Below are 17,195 nucleotides of genomic sequence, written 5' to 3' on the forward strand. Positions count from 1 at the left end.
CCTCCCAATTTAGGATGAAATCACAGAATTATACTGGTTTCAACTGGTTTTAATACATCTATAATTTACAGTAGCTTCCATATTACTGATGTAGTCCAGGACCTACCAATTTTCTACTAAACTGAAGTACTGTGATCTAAGTAGAACTGTCCATGTGTTGCAGCTGTTATATGGTAGCAAAACAGCATATGTATTAAGATGCATTCAAATGGGCCAATGAGCAGCAGACTGTTGGGAAGAAAGTGCTCCTTCCCAACAGTGAGCTGCTCATTCAGTGGGGGTGAAGTGGTGCATTTACCTCCAGGGATCACCTCCACAGCATGACATCTAAGAGGCCTGATTCTTTCTCCTGACATGTCATCAGAGGAGAATCAGTAGGCCCTAAAATAAATAAGATTGATGGCCAATTTCTAGAGATGAGCAAATTTCCCAAAATTAGTTTACGGTCCGATTTGATGGAACTGGTCATCAAATTCAGTTTGGTCCAAATAAATTTGGTCCAGATTGAAAGTGCCCCAATTTCCCTAAAAAGTCCTAACATTTTGAGGTCTCCTAGGACTGCATCCAATCCTTTTCAATTTCTTTATCACTGAGACAGCATTTGTAATTTCAGAGTGACAACCACATAATGGTTATAGGTAAACAGCTCACAGTCAGTGGTAACATACAGCCTGTTTAACAACATTTAGCACTTTTAAATTAAAAAGTTCCAAAATCATCCATTTGTAGTGTATTATGCCTTCATTATTTTCTGGACTGTTAAATTGCAACCAACATTTTGTTTGATTGGTGCTGGACAAATCTCCAAAAAATAATATTCTTTGTAACCCAATGTTTGGAGAAATTGGTAAGGAAGCTGATTCATATAAAACCAAGTTGCAGATTATGTTTAATAAATCTGGAATAATTTTATATTTAGTTGACTTTTTGAATACTAGATCTTAAACAGATCTAAATTAGATAAAAATTTGAATCCGTGATACATGATGACCTTGGAGGGACATGTTAGGTAACAACAATGTCAATGTCTGTTTTAACTCATAATTTTAGTTCTGTATACAGAATGATGGGTCACATTTCATGAAAAGGATATTCATGAAAAAACATTATCTAAAATCTTGGAAAGTTAAATGGTAATTTTGTGGTTCCAATGATGCATGAATGGTACCTCCAAACTCATATGTCAAATTGCAAAACACATAACAGTACTGGACAGGTGGACTTGATAGAATGTCTGTTTATAGAGCAATTAATCTTCACAGTGGGCCCCCAAAATTCTTGAAAAGTTTCCATGGTAAACAGAAGCGATTTCACTTCGCTTGGGAATTTAAACATTGCAAAATGGAAAATTATGCTTAGTACAGTGAATCGCTCATTCTAATATGACTTATCAATCCCCATTTGTGCAACTACAATAAGCCAATTATAATTTCTATACAACAATGAACTGTACCTTTTATGGGTAAGGGTAATTAAAGTGTTCTTTTATTTGCACTCATTAAATTATACTTTCAGTTGGTGAGAAAAGTGCTGTACTGGGGGATATTAAAACAGCTGGAAAGTCTTTAGAAGAAAAGCACATCTAAATAGTTCCGAGAGAATTATAGTATTCCAGTGCATCTATTTGTTATTCAACATTTTTATATGCTCTGATTACCATTGAATTTCATGGTGGATTATGGCTTTGCCACTGTCGTGCTGGCTTTCTCGATAGAAGCCCTATTATGGCTGTAATGTGGCCTTGTGCATCCTTAAGAAGTTACTATACTTCTCTCCTGTATGTTATAATTAGTGTTGAATGAATCGAAGCCAAACGAATTGACTTTGATCAGAATTTCAGGAAAAATTAGAATTATTGAAAATCCGAATTTTCTTGTGCTTCGTGGTAACAAATCAATTTTCCCTGAAATGGCAGGGAAAAAAAAAGAAACATTCTCACCTCATCCATTTGCACGCAAAGAGGACACCATGGCCATCTTGACTGAAGATACCGCACAATATCTTGCGCGTGGTGATGTATGACTTCACCACGACAGCCAGCATGATGACATCATCACGTTTACCATGCAAGATTTCACAGTGTGTGTTTAATAAAAATGGCTGTGACGGCCTCTATGTGTTCAAATGGATAAGGTGAGTATTTTTTTTTTTTTACAGATTAACCCCTGAAATCCATCAATGTTAATTTCAGATGCCGCGATCAGCGACAAACGTGGCATCTGGAGCATTCAAGGACTGGGGGGGGGGGGGCACGTTCACCATTCCACATCATTGTGCTCTTTATATATAAAGAAATGCACTTCATGACTAAGTGATTTGTCACAAAGCAAATTTCTTTGTGAAATTTGGCAAAGCAGCCAAATCGAATTTTTGATAACCTCCCCTGGTCGCCTTGTCAAAATGTTATTCACTTGGAGATGTATGAAAAATTGACCTCAGGGCCTTACAACCACCCTTGTCAGTAAGGTGTGCCCTAAAGCACTCTGACAATGTCAAATATGAGATTACAATGTCAGACTGTGTGGGGACACATTTTGTTGTCAAAGTCAATGGGGACACGCAGGGCACTGCCACAAGTTATGGCTGTGCTGTGTTTTTGGTGCTGCAAAAGTATTGCACCAAAAAAATGCACGCAATTTTGGAAACGGCATACCTGCTTTTATGATGTGTTTTCTTCCATCAAAAGGGCAAACACACAGCAAAACTGAAATATGTTAATTATAAAATAGATTTACTTTCTTGTAATTCAAGTCTGCTACGTGTTTTCCCTTTGCTGGAAGAAAACGCACCATAAATGCAGGTATGTTATTTCCAAAAAGTTTTGGTGCTATGTTTTGCCACAACAAAAACAAAGCACAGTAGCGACGTGTGGCAGAATCCTTATTCCATTCAATCCATTCTGTTGCGCTCCATACCCGCCACTGCTCTGCTCCTTATTGCGAACACGGGCGCCGTGCTGCTTACCCTGGCCACACTTCTTCTCTTTCCTGCTCTTCTCCTGGTCATGCTGATCCTGCATTTCAGTAATCGCTGCAGGATGCAGCCTGCATGCTCTCTCTAAGGCCCTTCTCTTGTGCTAAATTGAATAAATTCTGAATGAAACAACCCAAAGCCAAACCAGTTGGTTGGTTCCAGTATGTCCCCACCCACTGCACATGATAGTTTCTTCCAGGAGGAGTAAAGTTATTTCATGGGGAACATTTCACTTTGCATAATTTCAACTAACTAATATGCAATCCTGAAAACACATAAAAGCCCTGGTATTAAAGACAACCCGCTGACAACAAGGCTACATTGTAAAAATATTGTCACTGCTTTATGCATTGCATAGAATGTGACCTAGCCAGTATCTGCTCCTGTAGATGTCTATTTCTGATGTAATAGACTCTGCCTATCAATACTTATTTATGATGACATTACGCCATCACGCTTCAACCGTTCTTCACAATAGAAGAAGCATACAAAAAGAAGGCTAAAAGTAGGCAGCTAATCCAATACAAATCATGTGATAGGCCTTCATAAAATTAATGCAGCTGCTGAAAGTGCAGGAGAAGAAGATGTGTTAAATAGTGATTTGCCGAGGCTGCTTATCTCTAAAAAATTCACTAGGGAAGGACGGGACAATCATATATTGGCACATGCTTAGTGGTTTCTATACAAACCTCTGTCCTTTCTTCTAATCTTATCTTTGTGATCTGTATCAGAAATCCTATAACAACCTCTTATTTATTTTGTGATTAACACAAGCCGACTTGGACGCCCTGGAGGTTATTTAAATTCTCAAGGGTCCTGTAGACTTCAGGCCAAAACTCATTTGTTCATCTAACAATAAACAGAAGTGCCACACACATATAAACTGTTCATAGGACAATGTGTATTGCTTAACAGAAAATAAAGGCAGCAGTCATAAAAAATAAAATAAATAAGAAATATAGTTCTTTATATGAGTTATTTGGTTATTCGGATAACATCCAGAAAAAGGTGTGAATTCTTGTTTATACTGGAGCTCAGTTCAGTTTTTAGTTAGCTTAGACTTTAATGCAGGGGTGGACTGGAAATCTAAAGTGGCCCTGGAAAAAAAAAATATATAAAAGTGGCCCCATGTTGTTGGCGGATCCAAATTGATAGAAGGTGGGGCAAACACAAGTAGGCGGGGTCAGCAGTACCATTGCTCTAAATACTGTTACATCAGAACCAAAAATTGCCCCAAAAGCTATTCTGCTGTGGTAGCCATCAATAGCTGCCATTTTTGTTGTCTCCTCAGTTATAATTAAAATATGAAGCAGGAGGCTTAAGAGGTGAGATGCAGACAACAGCAAGTTGAAATTCAGGAGGGCACCTGCGGTTGTTGCCCTGGTACATGAGTTTCTCATTCTCACAGCCTTAATTACCGCTGAGACCTCATTTTGTACACATCATTCAGCAGAGAGGAAGGCTTGGGCGGCCCCCTGGGCATCAGCCCACTGGAAATTTCCCTGTAAGGTCTATGGCCAATACACCCCTGCTTTAACGTGTACCTCAGTGTGTTGTAAAGTCTATAAACTTGATATAGCTATATAAAATCAATCACATTGATATATCTAAGATACAAATGAGGAATGAATAAATTAGCACACTTAAGGGGTTCCAACATCTTTTAGGCCAGTTTCATATATCTCTTCGAAGTAAACAATTATATTAAAGGGGTTGTGCAGTGGCATAATATTCATGACCTACCCTCGGGATAGATCATCAATATCATATCAGAGGGGGTCTGACTCCCTGTGCCCCTGGTGATCCTGATGATCTATCCTGAGAATAGGTAATCAATATTATGCCACTGCACAACCACTTTAAATTATAGTTACCATATGCTGCAGATCATTTTGAAAGTGTGATGTAAAATGGGTAAAATGATGTAAAATTGCATGCATCGAATAAAATAAGCGATATCACATCTCCTCATTATGCCCTAGACTGCCAGGTACTTATATTGCAATGTCAGGACCGGTGAAAGGTCCTTTAAGCATATAAAAGTGGTGTGAGGAATATGGTTTATCTTTATTGGCAGCCCGGTTGTCATTTGATTTCACCTTTTTGCATGTACACATGCAAAATAAGTTCTCACCCCCCAGCCATCTGATGTCAGCTAGCAAGTGAGGAAGCCCCAGGGATCCAGGCTTCAAGGAGGCCCAGGTGGAATAAAGTCACCCTCAACTAACAGGTTGGAGGCAAGCTAACTCTTGCAGGAAAACCCTCAGCAGGAGGTCTCAGCCCTTGCCAGGATCAATGATACCTCCCAGACATGTTGGCACCTACATTTTCATAAGGAATTATGAATTGTCCGTCCATCACAGGCATAATTTGGTTATCTTTTTGTGATCCTGGGGCAAAGCCGAAGATCCACGTGGTCCCTGGCTTGATGCTAGGATGCCCGGGAGGGGAGATATTACAGATCTCCCACAGAAACCAAATAACAGTACCATGCTTGGACTCTAGTTGTAGCCGTAACCCAGGCGGATCAATTGGGCCCGGAACCACCTTCCTGCGACATTCTGGTCTTTGGATATGAGCCCTAAGGTGTTTTATGGGTTATTTGCTGCCAGCACCAGAGAAGGAGGGGTGGACTCTTCCCAGAGGCGGGGAGTGGAGAACCAGCTACAGGTCATAAGCCCATGCAAGCCAGCGGGCGGGGTCTTTTCTGAAGGGGGTCACATTGTGGCAATGTGTTTGGAGAGACCGGGAACCAGCTGACATCACTGCCCCCAGCCAAGGACTAGTCCACCCTTATGACCCTAAAGAACTTTCATCTACCCGGTAACTGAGTTTTGCTCGCCTTAACCCTGTTGTACCTATATCACCTGTATCTGTAACCTCAGACCACTGTATAAATTCTGTGTGTATATTGTGTTATATCTAGTGTGCATTTAATGCGATTAAATATATAATTTAATCTTGTGCTATCTAGTATCTCGATCACGAATCCCCACGTCTGTGTTTTGGCCTAGTTATAAGCTACCACGGGTTGGTTTCTCACCCTATATAATCCCGTTATCTGGCCGGGCTTATATCAAACGAGAAGCTGGTGGCAGATTTCCCGGGCTGAGACAGCGCTGTTTTCACTGCGGCAGTGAAAAGGCTCTCTCAGCTTGTTGCCTCTCTGTGCCCGCGTGGACAGGAGGTGTCTGTATAAACTGTCAAACGGGCACGAGGCGTGGTATTCGTCGCAAGTGGTAAAAAACTGAAAGGTAGTGGTGCTGTAAGATGGCAGAACTGAATTAATGCTGGTACCACCATCTCCTTCAGCAAAACCATTTCAGCTAGTGCCACCTCACAAGTCCCCACCCCCTCCCTTATTCCATTGCCTCTCCAGTAGTACACCTGCTCCATCTCAACCTAACCTTGATTAACAATGCAATGCATTGAACAATAAAAGATATTTGTGTCATTACACAACTACAATTTCCTCCTTCTCCAGCATCTTTAGCGTTGACCTATCATTGTCCCTCACCATCTGGCTGCCAACCATAAATCCTAATCACCGATCAGCACTGGTAGTCATTCTGCCTGGTCTATTATTGCTGTTGCACCTGTCTGTGTGTCGATTAGGGAAGATGAATCATGCAGGCACATTAGGGTGTAATGCTACATTTACATCAGCAATTGAGCACACAATTGTCGGGAGGAAGTGCTCCTTCCCAACAATTGCCTGCTTATTAGTGGAGATGAAGCGCTGATCACTTCCACCGCTATCACTCATCACCATACAGAATCATTGTTTCTCACACAGCATGATGTGCTGCACAGAAATGATGATTTAGGTGTCCTCACTAAAGATCATTTCACCCGATGAACAAGTGTTTTGCTCATTCATTGGGTGATCTGTGGCACCTTTACATCAGCAAATTATCAGGAATTATCTATCTATTTATCCTATCTATTGTAAGGGATTAGGTATCGGGACAGTCGTCTCCTGGGCTAGCGTCTCTCTCTCTCTCTGTAGCAGACACACAATAAAGTTGCAGTCCACAAAGCAGCTTTGTTGAAGCTAGTTTTATTATTGGGTTAAATAGAAAAAAAAATGAAAAACCTAAACATAAATCAGTTTAGGCCTAGTACCTGGCCCACATGGAAAAATAAAGAATGAGGTCCGTATTACCTCTTATTTAGGTCTCACAGGTTTACAGCACCTGCTCCTTTCCCCAGGCTGGAGACCTAACTGAGAGGCTCAGACTTTTCTTATAGACCTCACCTATGTGCTACTAATGGGCCAATCCAAAATGATGAGTGGAGTCACTGAAGTGAGACCTCACTCTCTTTTCCCCAACTCCAGCAATCAGGCCCTACTACCAGGTTTCCTTACATAGATGAGTTACAAGTCTAGGCAAAATGTAGACTCTATCCACAACCTTTCCACTTGGTCTGTCACATTAATTCACCCTTGTTTCAACATACTGTAGTAGCTGGAACACATCTGGTCAAGCTATATATATATATATTATATATATATATATCTTATATTATTCTGTCTGTATCTTTATTTTCTATGTATGTTCTGCATGTTTCAACAATAGCTTCCTTCCTTCCATCTTTCCTTCTTACCACGCTTCCTTCCACCCTTCTTTCCTTCCTTTCTAATTTCCTTCCTTCCACCTTTATTCCTTATGCCTATCTTTTGTTTTGCCATTTGGGCCTCTATACACAGCTAGCAGTACATACACCAGGGAATAATACAATTTTTCCATCTAATAAGCAAGTAATAATAGATGAACTATACCACTAGATGAAAAATAACGAAAAATAAAATTTTCCTGGAATGACAAATCTAAAACAATTAGCTTAATACAGTATCTACTGAAAACAATCCTTCAGAGGTATATATTGCTCCGTTTTGCAGGAGGAAATTTGTGCCATATTTCAAGTCAAATGCTGCGGTGGAATTTGCTGTTCTGCATTTACTATGTGAGCTAAAATTCCTCTGAGCTTCTGTGAGCCACACCAAGCAAAACACAAATGTGATTCGACTTTGCGGTACTCAATCATTTATGAAAGCATTATTTTAAGCCAGTGCATTTCCACTAAAGCAAAAGTGTAAAGCTTGTAGGAATAGAATGGAGATATTAATAATAGTTGTGTTAGCCTTGTGTAGTAAAATGTTCTGTGAGAAGAATAAGCTTCTGTATTTAGACTCACTAGGCCATAGATATGTTACAATAACAATCTCCACTCTCCCAAGATAACTCTCATTGAATATGGTTGATAACATTTTAAAATGATAAGCTGCACTGTTTCTAATCCTAGCTTATCACTTAATATAGCACAAGAATTATACATTATTGCAGAATTGTATCTAGGATTTACGTCACTTAGGCGCAAAGAGCTTACCTAGCCCTTTATCTAAATACCTTGTTGGTGCCCCTTCACCAGAACCCAGCACCTTGGACATATGCTCTGTAACCCCCCCCCCCAATATTGTCTTCATTACTGTATTGTAGTCATTCAATCAGTGACTTATCCCTCTATTTTATTATTTTTAAATTCTATTATTACTATACAGTCATGGCCAAAGATTTTGAGACTGATGCAAAATGTGGTTTTCACAAAGTGTGCTGTTTCAGTTTTTATGGAGGAAATCTGCATTAAATCATTTAAGTCATCATTTCAGTGATCTCATTAGCTCAGGAGAAAGTGTTAACGAGGACAAGGCCGCTGATATCACTTTGCCATGCAGATTGAATTAACATAGCAGACTGGTTGTTTTAAATGGATGGTGGCGCTTGAAATCATTGTCTTCTGTTAGCCATGCTTACCTTCAAGAAAACATGAGCAATCATTATTGCTTTACCTCAAAAGAGCCTCACAGGCAAGGTCATTCCTGTGTGTAAGATTGCACCTAAATCAACCATTTATTGGATGAAGAACTTCAAGGAGAGAGGTTCAATTGCTGTGAAGAAAACTTCAGGGTACCCAAGAAAGTCCAGCAAGTACCAAAACTGTTTACTAAAGAGGATTCAGTACCTGGATCAGGTCCTCAACAGTGCAGAGCTTGCTCAGGAATGGCAACAGGCAGGTGTAAGTGCATCTGCACGCACAGTGAGGCGAAGGCTTTTGGAGGATGGCCTGGTGGAGGAAGTTACTTCTAGCTAAGCAAAATATCAAGGACGGACTGACACTCTGCAGGAAGTACAGGGATTGGACTGCAAAGGACTGGAGTGATGTTATTTTCTCTAATGAAACCCCCTTCAGACTATTCAAGACATCTGGAAAAATGATTGCCCATAGATGAAAAGGTGAGTGCTACATCAGTCCTGTGTTATGCCAACAGTAAAGCATCCTTACACTATTCATGTGTGGGATTGCTTCTGATCCAAAGGAGTGGGCCTTATAGAATGGTATCAAAACTTCTGCCAAAAGCAACTTCTCAAAATGATCCAGGAGTCATTTGGTAATGAATGTTCTTTTCCAGCATGATGGAGCACCATGTCAGAAGGCAAAAGTGATGGCTAAGGGTTCGGTGAACAAAACATTGAAAGTTTGGGTCCATGACCAGAAAGTTCCCCAGATCCCAATCACAAACAGAACCTTTGGTCAATCCTCAAAAACACAGATAGCTAAACTCAAACCACTGATTAAAGGGGTTGTCCAAGTTATTTTTAACACCCGGCACCCCTGCCGATCAGCTGTTTGAAGAAAAGGCAGTGCTGCCTTCTCTTTATTATTTACCTGCTCGCCGTCGCATCCACAGCGGTGAGCAGGTGTAATTACACCCAAGCCGTCCCATTCATTTCACTGGGACGGTTCGTTCCTATACACTTCTATAGGAGCGATCCATCCCATTGAAATTAATGGGACGGCTTGGGTGTAATTACCTGCTCACCACTGGGGATGCAACATCGAGCAGGTAAACAATGAAGAGGAGGCAGCGCTGGCACGGTGTGCGCCTTCTCTTCAAACAGCAGATCGGCGGGGGTGCCAGGTGTCGGACCGCCGCCGATCTGATATTGATGACCTATCCTGAGGAAAGGTCATCAATATGAACAGCCCAGACAATCCCTTTAAGCAAGAATGGGTTGCAATCAGACAGGGTCTAGCCTAGAAACTGATATCCAGCATTCCAGGATGAATTGCATACGTTTTGAAAAAGAAGAATCAACACTGGAAATATTGAGTCTTTGCTTAAACTTGATGTATTTGTCAATACAAGCTATAAAACTTATGAGATGCTTATAATTGTACTTCACTATACGATAGAAACATCTGTCAAAAGATCTAAAAACACAGAAGCAGTAAACTTTGTGAAAACCAAAATTTGTGTGAACATTTTTTAGGTTCTTGTCACTTTTTAGTCAAAAGTTGCATGCCCACCTGCCATAACATGGAAACTTCACTCAGATGGTATGCTTCCATATTGCTTGTGCGACTTAAGGTCACTTTACATGGGACAATTCAGCAGGCGATTGTCAGTAAAAGGACAATTTAGGTATCTGCATGAAAGATGTGATTACCCGATGAACAAGTGTTTTGCTCGTTCATCGGGTAGTTGGCGGCACCTTTACACTGCCAGATAATTGCTAATAAGTGTTCCTATGAAAGTCTGTGAGAAATTATCAGGCCGAGGATCAGCATATGTAAAGCAGCCTTTAGAGGCCACAAGGTACTGCTGCATCTTTGTTTTTCCTTGCATTTTCATTGCAGTCAGAGCAGATTTGCACTTGACCATATATTTAAATTTTTGAGACCTGCTTTATGGTAAAAACAGACATAGCCTCTCCACTGTCTTACAGAACACCCACCTCACATTGGACAAACCAGCAAAAAAAAGGGTAAAGGGGCTGTGCCAAGCTGTAATATTGATGACCTGCTATCATGATCATGTCATCAATCAGATTGGTGGGGGTTTAACTCTACTTTGTAGAGGTGGCGCAATGTAATTACACCTGCTCATCCCATTCAAGTAAACGGGATTACCTTTCGACTGCTGCCATCCCTGTTTTATAGGGCCCTGGCAGTGGCATTTATGAACTGACCAATGGACTTTTTTTTTTTTTTTCTACTGGACCTCACTGCCACCACTGTAGAACATCATCAGGTGTTTTTGTTGTATGCTGGATTAGCAGAATTTCTGGACCACTGAGTGTCCAGTTAATGGAGTAATTGTACTTGAAACAGCGCAAAAAAGTATATACACAAATGAACAGGGTCTTTTAATAGACAATGCTGACTCTTAACCTTTGGAAATATATGCTTCTAATTTGAAGACCTTGACAATCACTAAGTTTTAGATCCCCAGCATTCAGCTGTAGCTTGTAAAAAATCCAGCATTAACTGTAACATACAGCAATATTCTTACCCTTTAAGAGTAGTGTTGATCACGAATATTCGAATTGCGAATTTTAATCGCGAATATCGGCACTTCGAGAATTTGAGAATATTTAGAATATCGCAAAATATATTCGTAATCGCGAATATTCAATTTTTTCCAGTTCATGCGAATTTTTATGCGAATTCTTTAGGTGAATTTTATGCAAATTTTTGCAATCAAGAAAATAATGCCTAGAGATCATGAACTCGCGAATTCTCGAATATATGGCGAATATTCGCCCAAATATTCGCGAAATATCGCAAATTCAAATATTGCCCCTGCCGCTCATCACTATTTAAGAGGTGAGCTCATGGGAGAAGAAACTGGAAGTAAAAGGTGTCTTACTTTGAGCTGGTGATGGAATGTAGAAGTTCTAATAAAAGAAGCTACTGTTGCATTTTACCCCCAAGTCTCTGCATTTCATGAAGATATCCTATCCTCATCACCAGTTCTCCAGCCTTCATGAAATGTAGGCACTCTGGCCTGAAATTCAACAGCAGCTTTTCCAGCTTTAACCTAATCAATATTAGTTTTCTTTTAAAAAAAATGCAACGTACAGAAAGCAACTCCTTTTCTTTAAGAGAAGAACATCACAATGTTTAATTTCCCTGTAGCAGCACCACAGGGGAAAATAAGCATTACACTGTGCCCAAACTATGGGTTTTCCACATAATGAGCAAGAGATGCTCTTCTTTGTAACTACTTTCCACTTTGGCCAAGAGATGAGGATCATGAAGAGGGGACCCTCTATGAACTCTGAATATTCTACTAGGGTATAAGTAAATTGGTTTCAGAAACTGGATAGCTCTAAAAACCAAAAGAAATACTCAGCCTCTTGTCATTAACAAATATTCTTGACATATATTAATATGAAAATACCTTAAATTTCTGAACTACAAGATAATGTTGAGCCTCGATGAACCAGATGCAGAAGACTGAACAGGGTTTACACTTCTTTTTCAATAGGAAGAGGGTCATGTGTCCGTAGTTTCAGGTGCTGCACATCTCGTATCTTCACAGCATAGAAAATTGCCTTCATCATGTAGCAATTTCGCATATCCAGTGACCCCCTTAGACTTTTATCTTTGGGGTCATCTGAAGGCAATTGTCTATGCTGTGAAGATACGAGATGTTCAGCACCTGAAACTACGGATACTGGAAGCCTGTGCTAGCATTTCTCCTGCGGTGTTGCTATCAGTGTGTGAAGAGTGGGAGAAGAGGGTTGCATTGACAATCCAACACAATGGGCAGCACATTGAACACATTTTATAAGTGGTCAGAAACTTGTAAATAACTCATGAAAGAATAAAGTTACGTTAAAACCAAGCACACCATTGTTTTTCTTGTGAAATTCCCAATAAGTCTGATGTGTCACATGACCTTCTTCCTATTGAAAAAACAAAAGTTGGATTCAAAATGGCCGACTTCAAAATGACCACCATGGTCACCACCCATCTTGAAAAGTTTCCCCCCTCACATATACTAAAGTGCCACAAACAGGAAGTTAATATCACAAACCATTCGCATTTTATTAAGGTGTATCCATATAAATGGCCCACCCTGTATTTCGAAGAAAGCTAATCCTACTTTTCTTTTAATTTTATAAAAAAAATTAACAGGAGTCAAACTGATATCATGTCATTTGCATATGGACCATACAGTGCCTATGACTCCATAGTATGATAGGACCATAAGGCCACTACCAGATACTTTGGGTACCTTCGCATATGGCAGATTTGAAAAATCTGAAAATTAGTTCCAATCTTCTGAATGGGGTTGATTATGTGGTAAGCACATGGATTTCTGCAAGCCACATTCAAATGAATTTTCAGCTGCAGAAATTTCTGAAGAAGAATCTGCTGAGCGTTAGGAAACCCCCAATCAGCACTTCTTTCCAATAAAAAATAACCTGATGATGTATATGCCTATATTCAGTATTTTAATGCTTAATATTCTTTTTCTAGTTCTGATCTTTTTGATGGCTAACAGATATACAATGGGAATACAATGAAAAAATACTTTCTTTTAATTTTTCAATGAAGTATGAATAACTATGCTTAAGTCACATCTCGTGGGATGCTTGCATCCAAACTTTAATCCCATTATTGTTTGCTAACTTATATTTTGTTTTGCAGTAAATACAAACTTGAGTCAATATTATCTAGTGAGACTCAGGAGGCTGGTGAATCCAAAGAATTTAGCAGAGAGGTGATCAGAATGAAAATACAAAGTTTACAATGAGCCAATATAGTAAAGAACAAAGGGCCAATGTATATGGCAGTAGTTACCTATGAGCCATGATTACTGGACTGTAATCAGTGTTTTAAATGGCTAATGGAAAATTTGGAGTGCATAGTATTTCCAGTTATTCATTTTTCAAACTCAAGCTTCATGTAATTTTTATAAAAATGAAAGAAAATAAAAAAGGATATTCTCCAATAACTCCTTCAAGTAGGGACATCAATTTTATTTCATTTATTGAGGAAAGTCACTGTTTTGCTCCTGACAATGATTACAGTGTCAATGATAGCATTTATCTACCAAACACCCTATATCTCAGCTTGTAAGAGGTTTAGTTTTTGATGTGCCCTTGACCCATATGTGGAACCTAATTTGAGGATGGTGCAGTAATGGACACAGCACAGTTCAAAGAAAACAGGTCATTACTCCAGTTGTGGCAACAAGCATAAATGGTTACAAACAGCTTGGTGGATATTCACTCACATCTTTGTGATATCAATTTGTGGCATATGGCTTAGGTGTTACAGTCTTTGATGGGCACACAGGTTGGTGGTTACAGTCTCTATTGAGCACACAGATTGGCAGGTTCAGTCTCTGACAGGAATACAGCATGATGTAATGACCGGCGTCACGCAAAGGGAGGGAAATGGGAAGGCCCTGTCCAAGGGAGAGGGAAAGATGGTGACCCCTGACTCACCTTGCGGCTGGCACCTGACTGCCCTGACGTCCCTAGACGGGTTCCTCACCCGTATGCCGATGACGTGCCTAAACCCTGGCTTTCCCTAAGATGAGCCCTGTGTAGTGAACGGGGCGGTGGGATCACTAGTCCGCACCACTGACATTAAAGGAAAACACCAAGGAGAGGACAGACAATACAGACAAAACATATAATCCCAGGTGGGCGACAACAGCAGACCACCAAGGCCCACAGGGATCCGGAGGGTAACACTCTGGAACAACAACCAGGGAACACAGTTACACAGCTCCAGTGGGTCAGTATAGAAGTCCAGGCAGGAAGCTCTATATCTGGCAACCAGAGAAGTGTGAGAGGGGAATATAAGGAGGTTGGGAGTGCTGGACAAGAAACAGCTGAGGAGAACGAGCTACGGATCCCTGAGTGAGCCAAAAAGGGTTGCAAGGCAAACCCAGAAAGCTACTATAAAGAAACAGCACTATGTTTCTACATAGAGCGCGCAGCCACCCGCTGCGACTTCCTGACCCCGGGTATAACGGAGTCAGGCATGGCTCTTGACACCCTCGTGACACATGACTACCACCCTCCTCTTTACAGCAACGTACTTTAAGCAGTCTGCCAATACTTGATGGACACACAGTGCAAGAAACAGCAGCAAGGTAGAGGCATTGGAAGTCTTCCATAACAACTGAGCAGGATTCTCACACTTCCACCTGCTATCAGGGCTTTCACTCTTCTTCACAGATCTAAAAAGGTCCTGTGCTGCACTCTCAGCCCAGTGTTCAAAGCTCTCACACCTGACAGGTTCTCTGTACAACACCCTTAACACTAGTAGTCCATTACTAGCGATGAGAGGCAGGGGTCATATTCGAATTCGCAATATTTTGAGAATATTTCGTAGAATATTTGTTGAATATTCGCAAATTCGAATATTCGTTATCTAGTGCTATATATTTGTTTTTAGAATATTCATAATTTTTCCCATCTAAAGTCATGATTCCTCCCTGCTTAAGTTGCTTGTGGGCCAATGACTCATTGACCCGCAAGCAAGAAGCAGGGAGGAATTATGTTTTCAGATGTTAAAAAATGACAAATATTCGATATAGCTAATATATAGCACTATATTCAAAATATCTGCAAATTCTTAAAGTTGCGATATTTGAGATAAATATTCGTAATTCGAATATTCGCACTCAACACTATTCATTAGCACAGAACCATAAGGTGTGCCAAAACAACTTCTAAAATACTCGGGATCAACTTAGTTACAAAGACTATGTGGTGCAATGGCCTTGCATCTGCACACATGACCAGAGACCACTGTCAGCCCATGCATTATCTAGTATGGGTATGGGTCAGGACTCCTTTACAATCTTCCTAGACCCTTGTGAGTAAAGCAATGGGGGAGAGGAATATTGGGGTTTTCTGCAGTGACTGAAATTTTCAGGTTTGAGTGAGATAAGAATAAATAACGTTCAGTAGATGATCCTTTTTTAATGACTAACTGTAAGAATGATGGCAAATAGCTAGTTAGGTAGGATTTAACACAAAATCATAAAACCATGCCTGATAAAGAGACCTAAGTAGTCTTAAAAGTTTGCCATTTGTCATCAGCTGATGATCAAGTATTGATGACTTGTCCTGAAGATAAGCCATTAGTTATAAAATGCTGGATAACCCCCTCAAAGGCTGTGGTAACACCTGAACACCATTTTGTTTTCTAAAATATCTTCAAAATTATCTGTTGATCAATTTCATAATATATATAAAACACTAAGCTCCTGCCATACCCCAGAATAGGGTACTTGCAAAACTGATTTTTTATTTAATGTTCTGATGTATTGTGTTACCTATGTAATTATGTATGGATTAGTTAAGGTTAACAATCCTAACTCTGCCCTTCTAGGAAGCTAGGAGATGGACTTAGGTCCGCCTCTAGTTCTTTTTTTTTTTTTTTTACCAATATTGACACAGAGAGGAAATTCATGTGCTCACTCTTCAGAAGAATAGTCCTGAGCCCCAAAGAATCACTATCTCTGATAGATTTGCATCAAGAAGCCATCTCTACTCTGCAGTACTCCAGAGAGAAAAGAAAGAACTAGAAGGTCCAGAATTTGCATAGCACGAGCACTGGAGTCAGCCAATAAGGTATTCCCTGTTTAAGGCTGCTAAAGGCTTTATTGCAGAAAAAGGGACATTGCAAATACACCTTTCGACATTTTGACATGTCCCTGGTCAGCTATATCCTAATTCTGTAACCCTCAGCTTGGAATTACAGACAAGTTTTGTAAGAAACTTATTGTCAACCTTAGTTTCTACAGAGAGATACATTGCTATTGGAGAAAATGTGCACTGTGACTTGTCTGGAGCTGTGTTTTGATACTGTTGGATGTAATACAACTCTAATTCTGAACCTTGCAACCATACCAAACTCATACCACTACAACTACGATCAGGCAAGTGCCCCAACATCAGGGTGTGCCCCAAGAGAAGAAAGGGTGCATCCTCCTGTCACTATCTTGGCCCTAGGGAGTATTAGTGTGAGAATTGCCATTGTGATTTATGAAGATAACTGTTGCAGCCTGAGCCCTACCACTCCCATCTTACACGCCTCCCGTGCTGCGGTTATGCACTCCAAAGCTCCCCCTAGTGATAGATGCAAGAAGTTTAGTTTAACATTTAACTCTATGTTCAAACATTGATTACACAGAATTAGGCAATAGGGCCCAGGGTCGATGCCTTTGCACCCCTTTAAGCTACAGCTTTGAGGCCATAATAATACAATCAATTCTACTGACTACCGTATTTTTCTCCCTATAAGACACACCTAGGTTTTTGGGGAGGAAAATAAGAAAAAATATATTTTTAACCAAAAGGTGTGCTTTTGGTGGGTTTGGAACTAATGGTCTGTGGATGGCA

General features: G+C 40.2%; 1 protein-coding gene across 1 annotated transcript in view; it reads right to left on the bottom strand.

The window, feature by feature from the left end:
- The window catches only part of EPHA5 (EPH receptor A5), a 475,337-nt gene that overhangs the window by 320,697 nt on the left and 137,445 nt on the right, over positions 1–17,195 (bottom strand). The gene's annotated exons all lie outside the window — the stretch shown is intronic.

This window comes from Bufo bufo, chromosome 2 (assembly GCF_905171765.1).
Source record: "Bufo bufo chromosome 2, aBufBuf1.1, whole genome shotgun sequence".
Classification (NCBI taxonomy): domain Eukaryota; kingdom Metazoa; phylum Chordata; class Amphibia; order Anura; family Bufonidae; genus Bufo; species Bufo bufo.